The sequence below is a fragment of the Oncorhynchus kisutch genome, unplaced genomic scaffold (assembly GCF_002021735.2).
Source record: "Oncorhynchus kisutch isolate 150728-3 unplaced genomic scaffold, Okis_V2 scaffold3274, whole genome shotgun sequence".
Taxonomy (NCBI): domain Eukaryota; kingdom Metazoa; phylum Chordata; class Actinopteri; order Salmoniformes; family Salmonidae; genus Oncorhynchus; species Oncorhynchus kisutch.
In genome coordinates, this window is record NW_022265219.1 from 83,299 (window position 1) to 95,456 (window position 12,158).

General features: G+C 43.0%; 1 protein-coding gene across 2 annotated transcripts in view; it reads right to left on the minus strand.

The window, feature by feature from the left end:
- Nucleotides 1–12,158, minus strand: part of LOC109891962 (glutamate receptor ionotropic, NMDA 2B) — a 98,968-nt gene that overhangs the window by 83,224 nt on the left and 3,586 nt on the right. The gene's annotated exons all lie outside the window — the stretch shown is intronic.

Below are 12,158 nucleotides of genomic sequence, written 5' to 3' on the forward strand. Positions count from 1 at the left end.
AGCCTAATCAAAAACTTTAAAACAGCTCTGTCATGACAACACAGGAACCTGTTACATCTACAGTCGTGGCCAAAAGTTTTGAGAATGACACAAATATTAATTTTCACAAAGTTTGCTGCTTCAGTGTCTTTAGATATTTTTGACAGATAAGATATAATTACAATCCTTTCATACGTGTCAAAGGATTTTATTGACAATTACATGAAGTTGATGCAAAGAGTCAATATTTGCAGTGTTGACCCTTCTTTTTCAAGACCTCTGCAATCCGCCCTGGCATGCTGTCAATTAACTTCTGGGCCACATCCTGACTGATGGCAGCCCATTCTTGCATAATCAATGCTTGGAGTTTGTCAGAATTTGTGAGGTTTTGTTTGTCCACCCGCCTCTTGAGGATTGACCATAAGTTCTCAATGGGATTAAGGTCTGGGGAGTTTCCTGGCCATGGACCCAAAATATCTATGTTTTGTTCCCAGAGACACTTACTTATCACTTTTGCCTTATGGCAAGGTGCTCCATCATGCTGAAAAAGGCATTGTTCGTCACCAAACTGTTCCTGAATGGTTGGGAGAAGTTGCTCTCGGAGGATGTGTTGGTATCAATATTTATTCATGGCTGTGTTCTTAGGCAAAATTATGAGTTAGCCCACTCCCTTGGCTGAGAAGCAACCCCACACATGAATGGTCTCAGGATGCTTTACTGTTGGCATGACACAGGACTGATGGTAGTGCTCACCTTGTCTTCTCAGGACAAGCTTTTGTCCGGACGCCCCAAACAATCGGAAAGGGAATTCATCAAATAAAATGACTTTACCCCAGTCCTCAGCAGTCCAATCCCTGTACCTTTCACAGAATATCGGTCTGTCCCTGATGTTTCTCCTGGAGAGAAGTGGCTTCTTTGCTGCCCTCCTTGACACCAGGCCATCCTCCAAAAGTCTTTGCTTCACTGTGTGTGCAGATGCACTCACACCTGCCTGCTGCCATTCCTGAGCAAGCTCTGTACTGGTGGTGCCCCGATTCCACAGCTGAATCAACTTTAGGAGACGGTCCTGGCGCTTGCTGGACTTTCTTGGGCGCCCTGAAGCCTTTTCACAACAATTGAACAGCTCTCCTTGAAGTTCTTGTTGATCCGATAAATGGTTGATTTAGGTGCAATCTTACTGGCAGCAATATCCTTGCCTGTGAAGCCCTTTTTGTGCAAAGCAATGATGACAGCACGTGTTTCCTTGCAGGTAACCATGCTTGACAGAGGAAGAACAATGATTCCAAGCACCACCCTCCTTTTTAAGCTTCCAGTCTGTTATTCGAACTCAATCAGCATGACAGAGTGATCTCCAGCCTTGTCCTTGTCAACACTCACACCTGTGTCAACGAGAGAATCACTGACATGATAACAGCTGGTCCTTTTGTGGCAGGGCTGAAATGCAGTGGAAATGTTTTTGGGGATTCAGTTCATTTGCATGGCAACGAGGGACTTTGCAATTCAATTGCAATACATCTGATCACTCTTCATAACATTCTGGAGTATATGCAAATTGCCATCATACAAACTCAGGCAGCAGACTTTGTGAAATTAATATTTGTGTCATTCTCAAAACTTTTAGCCACGACTGTACAAACCAAGTAGCATTGAAGTATGTATTACATTATGACAGTTCATTTACATTTTGATGGCTATGATGATACTGTGCATGCAGGCCTGAATATCCAAAGAGCGTGTGTAAATGGAAGGAAAAAGACTCAACACATCAATAAGGTATGAGACTTCAGATAATATGAGCCATATTTTTGGTCTTGGATTTTATTTCATACTAAATTGATGTCTTGATATAATCGTGTACATAGGCCTTTGAGATTGGCCATCCTTGGGTTCTCAAGAGCTAGCCTAAAGGGACTTACAGCTTCCCACTCTTGGGTTCTCAAGAGCTAGCCTAAAGTGACTTACAGCTTCCCACTCTTGGGTTCTCAAGAGCTAGCCTAAAGTGACTTACAGCTTCCCACTCTTGGGTTCTCAAGAGCTAGCCTAAAGGGACTTACAGCTTCCCATCCTTGGGTTCTCAAGAGCTAGCCTAAAGGGACTTACAGCTTCCCACTCTTGGGTTCTCAAGAGCTAGCCTAAAGGGACTTACAGCTTCCCACTCTTGGGTTCTCAGCTGAAGGTACAGACCACAGCAGGGTCCATGTTAACTTCAATCCCGATGCTCTGTTTAACATTTGAAAACGTTAATAATCCTCGCTTGCGATACATTTTTGGAAATTTAAAGCCCTCTATTCTCAAATCAAAATAACTTCACAAATGCAAAATATACACTTACTGTACACTGTTTAAAGTAGTTTTAACAGAGTTGCAGTCGACAGTAATTTTCAGTTACAACACTATTCTGACGCCCTTTTTCCGTTACACACAGGTGTTCGGAGACACTTCGATAGCTAATTAAAACAGGTGGTCGCCTCTGTCTTCCGTAAACAAGGGCTGTAACATGGCAATATGGCTGCTATACATTTAAATGTTTTATTCATTTAGCAGACGCTCATATATACAGAGATTTGCAGAAGCAACTAAGGTTAAGTGCCTTGCTCAAAGGGCACATTGACAGATTTCTCACCTAGTCGGCTCATGGATTTGAACCAGCAACCTTTCGGTTTCTGGCCCAACGCTCTAAACCACAAGGCTACCTGCCGCCCCTGTAAAGGTGTGTACTAACTATTTTTTGATGTATTATTATTCTTTCTCGCTGATGTGAAAGTTAAGTTCTAAATGTTTCCCAAACCGTATGACAAGCGAGGCATAGTGACATTCAGACAAAGCTTCAGGACAGCGTCGGAGCCTTTGTCTTGGGCGGCAAGTTTATGGACAGACGGTATACAGTGCCTTCAGATAGTATTCACCTGACTTTTTTTCACATTTTGCTGTGTTATAAAGAGGGATTAAAATGGATTTAATTGTAACTATTTGTCAATGATCTACAAAAAATACTGTAGTCATAGTGGAGAAAAAATTGTATGAAACATAAAAATGTATGAAACATAAAAAACGTAATATATCTTGATTAGATAAGTATTCAATCCTCTGAATCAATACCTGTTAGAATCCCCTTTGTCAGCAATTACAGCTGTGAGTCTATCTGGGTAAATATGCCTGTCACTATTCGTTTAAAAATTGTTCAAGCTCTGTCAAATTGGTTGTTGATCATTGGTAGATTTTCAAGCAGATTTACAATGCCTTCGGGAAGTATTCAGACGCACTGACATTCTCCACATTTTGTTACGTTACAGCCTTATTCAAAATGGATTAAATCGTTTTACCCCCTCATCAATCTACACACAATACCCCATAATGACAAAGCATTTTGTCATTATGACATTTCTGCAATTTTATAAAAAATTGAAAACTTAAATATTACGTAAGTATTCAGACCCTTTACTCAGTACTTTGTTGAAGCACCTTTGGCAGTGATTACAGCCTCGAGTCTTTTTGGGTATAAAACTTGTCACACCAGTATTTGGGGAGTTTGTCCCATTCTTCTCTGCAGATCCTCTCAACCTCTCAGGTTGGATGGGTAGTGTCGCTGCACAGCTGTTTTCAGGTCTCTACAGAGATGTTTGATTGGGTGAAAGTCCGGTCTCTGGCTGGGTCACTCAAGGACATTCAGAGACTTGTCCCAAAGCCACTCCTGTGTTGTCTTGGCTGTGTGCTTAGGGTCATTGTCCTTCACCCCAGTCTGAGGTCCTAAGCGCTCTAGAGCAGGTTTTCGTCAAGGATCTCTCTGTACTTTGCTCCGATCATCTTTCCCTCGATCCTGACTAGTGTCCCAGTCCCTGACACTGTAAAACATCCACACAGCATGATGCTGCCACCATGCTTCATTGTAGGAATGGTGCCAGGTTTCCTCCAGACGTGACGCTTGGCATTCAGGCCAAAGAGTTCAATCTTGGTTTCATCAGACCAGAGAATCTCGTTTCTCATGATCTGAGAATACTTTAAGTGCCTTTAGGAAAACACCAAGCGGGCTGCCATGTGCTTTTTACTGAGGAGTGGCTTCTGTCTGGCCACTCTACCATGCAGTGTGACATCTCTTTCGCATAGAATTTATCAGGTTGTTGATTGTGGCCTTTGGAATGTTGTCCCACTCCTTTTCAATGGCTGTTAGAAGTTGCTGGATATTGGAGGGAATTGGAACATGCTGTCATACACATCGATCCAGAGCATCCCAAACATGCTTAATGGATGACATGTCTGGTAAGCAGGCCATTGACGAACTGTGCCATTTTCAGCTTCCAGGAAGTGTGTACAGATCCTTGAAATATGGGGCCGTGCATTATTCCGCTTAAACATGAGGTGAATGGCTCAGGATCTCGTCACAGTATCTCTGTGCATTCAAATTGCCATTGACAAAATTGTGTTCATTGTCCGTAGCTTATGCCTGCCCATACCCTAACTCTAACGCCACCATGGGGCACTCTGTTCACAACACTGATATCAGCAAACCGCTCACCCACACAACGCCATACATGCAGTCTGCCATCTGCCCGGTACAGGTGAAACCGGGATTCATCCATGAAGAGCACACTTCTCCAGTGTGCCAGTGACCATTGAAGGAGAGCATTTGCCCCTAAAGTTGGTTACGACGGCGAACTGCAGTCATGTCAAGACTATGCTGAGGACGACGAGCAAGCAGATGAGCATCCCTGAGATGGTTTCTGACAGTTTCTGCAGAAATTCTTTGGTTGTGCAAACCCACAGTTTCATCAGCTGTCCGGGTGGCTGGTCTCAGACAATCCTGCAGGAGAAGAAGCCAGATGTGGAGGTCCTGGGCTGGTGTGGTTAAACGTGGTCTGCGAATGTGAGGCCATTTGTATGTACTGCCAAATTCTCCAAAACGAAGTTGGAGGTGGCTTATGGGAGAGAAATTAACATTAAATTATCTAGCAACAGCTCTGGTGGACATTTCTGCAGTCAGCATGGCAATTGCAAGCTCCCTCAAAACGTGAGACATCTTTGGCATTGTGTTGTGTGACAAAACTGCACATTTTAATGTGGCCTTTTATTGTCTGTAGCACAAGGTGCACCTGTGTAATGATCATGCTGTTTAATCAGCTTCTTGATATGTCACACCTCTCAGGTGGATGGATCATCTTGGCAAAGGAGAAATGTTCACTAACAGGCATGTAATCAAATTTCTGCACAATATTTTAGACTCAAACCCAGAATCTCTAGTGACACAGCTAGCACTGCGATGCAGTGCTTTAGACCACTGCATCACTCGGGAGGCCCGACTGAGGGACCTTAGAGATAATTGTATGTGTAGGCTACAGAGATAAGGTAGTCATTCAGAGTGAGTCCATGCAACTTATTATGTGACCTGTTAAGCACATTTTCACTCCTGAACTTATTTAGGCTTGTCATAACAAAGGGTACTTATTGACGCAAGACATTTCAGCTTTTCATTTTAAATGAATTTGTAAACATTCGAAAAACATAATTCCACTTTGACATTATAGGGTATTGTGTGCAGGCCAGTGACAAAACAATCTCAATTTAATCCATTTTTAGTGGTGTGGGGGCTGTGCTTTGGCAAAGTGGGTGGGGTTATATCCTTCCTGTTTGGCCCTGTCCGGGGGTGTCCTCGGATGGGGCCACAGTGTCTCCTGACGCCTCCTGTCTCAGCCTCCAGTATTTATGCTGCAGTAGTTTATGTGTTGGGGGGCTGGGGTCAGTTTGTTATATCTGGAGTACTTCTCCTGTCCTATTCGGTGTCATGTGTGAATCTAAGTGTGCGTTCTCTAATTCTCTCCTTCTCTCTTTCTTTCTCTCTCTCGGAGGACCTGAGCCCTAGGACCATGCCCCAGGACTACCTGACATGATGACTCCTTGCTGTCCCCAGTCCACCTGGCCATGCTGCTGCTCCAGTTTCAACTTCCACCTGACTGTGCTGCTGCTCTAGTTTCAACTGTTCTGCCTTATTATTATTCGACCATGCTGGTCATTTATGAACATTTGAACATCTTGGCCATGTTCTGTTATAATCTCCACCCGGCACAGCCAGAAGAGGACTGGCCACCCCACATAGCCTGGTTCCTCTCTAGGTTTCTTCCTAGGTATTGGTCTTTCTAGGGAGTTTTTCCTAGCCACCGTGCTTCTACACCTGCATTGCTTGCTGTTTGGGGTTTTAGGCTGGGTTTCTGTACAGCACTTTGAGATATCAGCTGATGTACGAAGGGCTATATAAATACATTTGATTTGATTTGATTTGATTAGAAATTCAGGCTGTAACACAACAAAATGTGAAAATGTCAAGGGGTGTGTACTTTCTGAAGGCACTGTATGTTTAACATGACCGTCTATGAACGGGCTAGAGATACATTGAGGGAAAAAAGTATTTGATCCCCTGCTGATTTTGTACGTTTGCCCACTGACAAAGAAATTATCAGTCTATAATTTTAATGGTAGGTTTATTTGAACAGTGAAAGACAGAATAACAACAAAAAAATCCAGAAAAAGACGTCAAAATTGTTATAAATTGATTTGCATTTTAATGAGGGAAATAAGTATTTGAACCCTCTGCAAAACATGACTTAGTACTTGGTGGCAAAACCCTTGTTGGCAATCACAGAGGTCAGACGTTTCTTGTAGTTGGCCACCAGGTTTGCACACATCTCAGGAGGGATTTTGTCCCACTCCTCTTTGCAGATCTTCTCCAAGTCATTAAGGTTTCAAGGATGATGTTGGCAACTCGAACCTTCAGCTCCCTCCACAGATTTTCTATGGGATTAAGGTCTGGAGACTGGCTAGGCCACTTCAGGAACTTAATGTGCTTCTACTTGAGCCACTCCTTTGTTGCCTTAGCCATGTGTTTTGGGTCATTTTCATGCTGGAATACCCATCCACGACCCATTTTCAATGACCTGGCTGAGGGAAGGAGATTCTCACCCAAGATTTGACGGTACATGGCCCCGTCCATCATCCCTTTGATGCGGTGAAGTTGTCCTGTCCCCTTAGCAGAAAAATACCCCCAAAGCATAATGTTTCCACCTCCATGTTTGATGGTGGGGATGATGTTCTTGGGGCCAAAGAGCTCCATTTTGGTCTCATCTGACTACAACACTTTCACCCAGTTGTCTTCTGAATCATTCAGATGTTCATTGGCAAACTTCAGCCGGGCATGTATATGTGCTGTCTTGAGCAAGGGGACCTTGCAGGCGCTGCAAAATTTCAGTCCTTCACGGCGTAGTGTGTTACCAATTGTTTTCTTGGTGACTATGGTCACAGCTGCCTTGAAATCATTGACAAGATCCACCCGTGTAGTTCTGGGCTGATTCCTCAACGTACTCATGATCCTTGCAACTCCACGAGGTGAGATCCTGCATGGAGCCCCAGGCCGAGGGAGATTGACAGTTCTTTTGTGTTTCTTCCATTTGCGAATAATCGCACCAACTGTTGTCACCTTCTCACCAAGCTGCTTGGCGATGGTCTTGTAGCCCATTCCAGCCTTGTGTAGGTCTACAATCTTGTCTCTGACATCCTTGGAGAGCTCTTTGGTCTTGGCCATGGTGGAGAGTTTGGAATCTGATTGATTGATTGCTTCTGTGGACAGGTGTCTTTTATACAGGTAACAAACTGAGATTAGGAGCACTCCCTTTAAGAGTGTGCTCCTAATCTCAGCTCGTTACCTGTATAAAAAACACCTGGGAGCCAGAAATCTTTCTGATTGAGAGGGGGTCAAATACTTATTTCCCTCATTAAAATGCAAATCAATTTATAACATTTTTGACATGCGTTTTTCTGGATTTTGTTGTTATTCTGTCTCTCACTGTTCAAATAAACCTACTATTAAAATTATAGACTGATCATTTCTTTGTCAGCGGGCAAATGTACAAAAGCAGGGGATCAAATACTTTTTTCACTCACTGTAGGCCTACAGTATTTTTAGCATTATGAAAAAGGACCCATTAAATGGATGGGGTGGAGTCAATGGCTTACTAGGCTACTGCTACAAATGTTCATGTCATGTCAAAACAAGGTTATTTTAAGCATCTAGTCCTATAGGGTAACATTACAAAATAATACTGAGAAGGCTATTCACCCCCTCCCCCCAAACAAAATGTTAAATATTATACATTACAGCCTTATTCTAAAATGCATTAAATAAATACAAATTCTCATCAATCTACACAATCCCCATAATGACAAAGCGAAAACATTATTATTATTATTATTATTATTTTGAAATACCTTATTTACGTAAGTATTTAGAACCTTCGCTCAAATTGAGCTAAGGTGCATCCTGTTTCCATTGATCATCCTTGAGATGTTTCTACAACTTGATTGGAGACCACCTGTGGTAAATTCAATTGATTGGACATTATTTGGAAAGGCATACACCTCCCTCTGTTGACAAAGCATGTCAGAGCAAAAACCAAGCCATGAGGTCAAAGGAATTGTCTGTAGAGTTCTGAGACTGGATTGTGTTGAGGCACAGATCTGGGGAAGGGTACCAAAAAATGTCTGCAGAATTGAAGGTACCCAAGAACACAGTGTCTTCCATCATTCTTAAATGGAAGAAGTTTGGAACCACCAAGACTATTCCAAACTGAGCCATCGGGGGTGAAGGGCCTTTGCCAGGGAGGTGACCAAGAACCCGATGGTCACTCTGACAGAGCTCCAGAGTTCCTCTGTGGAGATGGGAGAATCTTCCAGAAGGACAACCATCTTTGCAGCACTCCACCAATCAGGCCTTTATGGTAGAGTGGCCAGACAGAAGCCACTCCTCTGTAAATGGCACATGGCAGCCCGCTTGGTGTTTGCCAAAAGGCACCTAAAGACTCTCAGACCATGAGAAACAAGATTCTTTGATCTGATGAAACCAAGATTGAACTCTTTGGCCTGAATGTCAAGCGTCACGTTTGGAGGAAACCTGGCACCATCCCTATGGTGAAGCATGGTGGTGGCAGTATCATACTGCAGGGATGTTTTTATGCGCCAGGGACTGGGAGACTAGTCAGGAATGAGGGAAAGATGAACGGAGCAAAGTACAGAGAGATACTTGATGAAAACCTGCTCCAGAGCTCTGACAACCTCAGACTGGGGCAAAGGTTCACCATCCAACAGGACAACGACCCTAAGCACACAGCCAAGACAACGCAGGCGTGGCTTCGGGACAAGTCTCTGAATGTTCTTGAGGGGCTCAGCCAGAGCCCAGACTTGAACCCGATCGAACATCTCTGTAGTGACCTGAAAATAGCTGTGCAGCGAGGATCTGCAGAGAAGAATGAGAGAAACTCCCCAAATAGAAGTATGCCAAGCTAGTAGCGCCATACCCAAGAAGACTCGAGGATGTAATCACTGGTTTTTCAACAAAGTACTGAGTAAATTTATTTTGAATAAGGCTGTAAAGTAACAAAATGTGGAAAAAGTCAAGGGGTCTGAATACTTTCCGAAGGCACTGTATGTGTGAACATTACAAAATATTACTGAGTAGGCTACCCCCCCCCCCCCCAAGACTATGGAGTCCTGGCTCAATGTGGTCTGACCCTGGTTGTAAAGGTTAGACAACAACCTTTCCAAATGTACTGCTCTCCTGTAGAATGTACTGCTCTCCTGTTTTTTTTATGTGTAATTGACTCGGATTTCAAGTTTAGTTTATCTCCCTCCTGTCCGGCCTACTCTATAGCTTTTTCAGTGTTAAATTGAGAATATTAATTGACACATATTGGCTTCGATACCTCATGAGATGGGGCATTTATTAACGAATTTGGCAGAGCATGAACGGTGTGGAGAGATTCAAAATGAACCTTCCTTTGATTTATCTCTTCGCTAAATCCTAATCCTTTCTATCAGTTGATTGAGAATGTGGTTGGATTTTCGCGCCTCAAAACACTCAGTGGTTTCAGGGAAAACGGCACGAGCGCTAAATCCTTGTTGGGTCACAGTGTAAAGCGATGTTCAATGTAATTGCTCTCCAAAGCTCTACTTTTCTTATTTTACCCCTTTTCTGCAATGCCGTATTTGTTGCTATAGAGTTTCCATCTGACTGCAGCGGATCTGTTATTGATGAACAAGGAATAGGGAATTTGGCAATAGGCTTCAGAGGTCCTAAATGTGATTCATGGGAACTTCGAGATAGGCATGTGCTTTCTTGCTGGGTCAGACAGACAGTGAATGAGAGCTTCCATTAGAACACTAGGCTCTTTATACCCAGTGTAGGTCCAAATTCCAGCAGGCACTCTGATTGGTGCTTGCACACAACCACACCTGACGCTTCTCTACACTGACGAGGCCAACAAGTGATGCTGTTTCCCTTCAGTACAAGCAATTATGTATTTTACCCAAATGCACTGTATGTACTAAATTGTCTCCATTCCCCCTTAGTACAGTAGGAGTGTAATGAATAACTTCTATTAATCCTAATTATACCCATGCATATCTCAAAATAACCTACAAGCAATTTCTCAATGAATGAACGTGGATTTGTCTGTTCAAGGGCATGTTGCATAGGCCATACTTTAGGTAAATAAATGATGAATTAAATATGCTGATAAATAATGAACTATGTCTCTAGGGAAACAGATTGTAAGTTCTATATTTAATAGATTGATAGGCCTCACACCGACACATGCTGTACACAACATAATCACAGTGACATACACTTAACACATAAACCAAGAGGGTGACCCTAAATGAAAACGTCAGAGAAAAATAATAGAGAAAGCTACCATCCAGCCACTATTCCTACCCATTAATACACACAAAATGGCATAAATGCTGTACACATTTTTCTGTAGTTATAGCCTCTCTTACGTCGTTGTGTCAATACGACTCTTCTTAATCAGCTATGATGAATTATTAAACAGACTTTTTATAGCAGATCATGACCCATATTCTCCAGTCTTGGAGTGAATAAACTACCAATAAATTGTCTCCTTGCCCCATATACTGTCGCTCCCTCCAATCACCAAGTGAGTAAGCCCAGTGTCTGATCCACAGATGCATTCAGTGGGTTGAATGAGAGGGAGACTGACAGATTACTCTAAGTTTGAGATGGTTTCATAATCTTAGGGAAGAAGTAGGCCTAAGACATGGGTTAGGCCCTGTCTGTGTTAGACAGCATAGCGAGTGACAAAGATTACGGGTGGTTGAACGGAGATAATGAATGTTCACAGCCCCTGCTGTCTCCTGGCCTTGCTATTGAGTCAGCAATGGCTGCAGCACATGAAACGTAGAAGATGCAGGACAACGTTGTCTTTTTGATGGAGATCATATGCAAACTTCTATGTTTTAGGATGAAACTCCAGCGTATTTAAATGGTTACTTAGGTTAAACAATTTCAGAACGCACCCTGAATAATTCACGTTCAGTGGTCCTGCTGTGCCAAATGGCATTTTAGAATATGTCTATTTATGGAAATAATAATATGCCATTTAGCAGATACTTTTATCTAAAGCGACTTACAGTCACGCATGCAAATATTTTACATACGGGTGGTCCCGGGGATCCAACTCACAGTCCTGGCGTTGCAAAGCCCCATGCTCTACCAACTGAGCTACAGAGGACCTGAAAATATTCAGGATATGCACAGACCACAGAAAGTCCACACAGCATGTGGAATTGAAGCCCAAGAGGATCAGTCCAACCACAATCTAAGGGATGGGTGGGCCCATACAAACACAAAACGTTAACACTAGTAAAAACCATTGTATTCAATTCTATCAGTTTAATGATAATCAACTTTCTACACATTGTTGTTGTTTTTTCCTTTTAGGAGGCCCACAAGAACCTTGTGGTTGAGCCCATAGTTACACATTGGCCAACCATCTAGCCTCATTGCAATGTTACTGACAGGTATGACAGACTACACGGGCTTATGGGCCCATCTGCAGGTAGACTCTTAGTCACATGTAGGGTCAAAATAGAGCGCACCATGGATAATGACAAGCATTACAAGACCAAGTCCCGGTTGGATTTGACGCGTATGGAGCTGTAACCTTGACCAATTCTCAGCACACAGTATAAACCCAAACCCTGTCAGCCAAATGATAGGAAAGTGAATTAGAGAAAAGGGGTCAAACACACAGGACATATGATGGATGGACAGGCGGGTGTGTTGCAGCAGACACACTGAGGCTCTCAACTCAAAGTGGAAACAGACAACAGAGAAAAGTGCA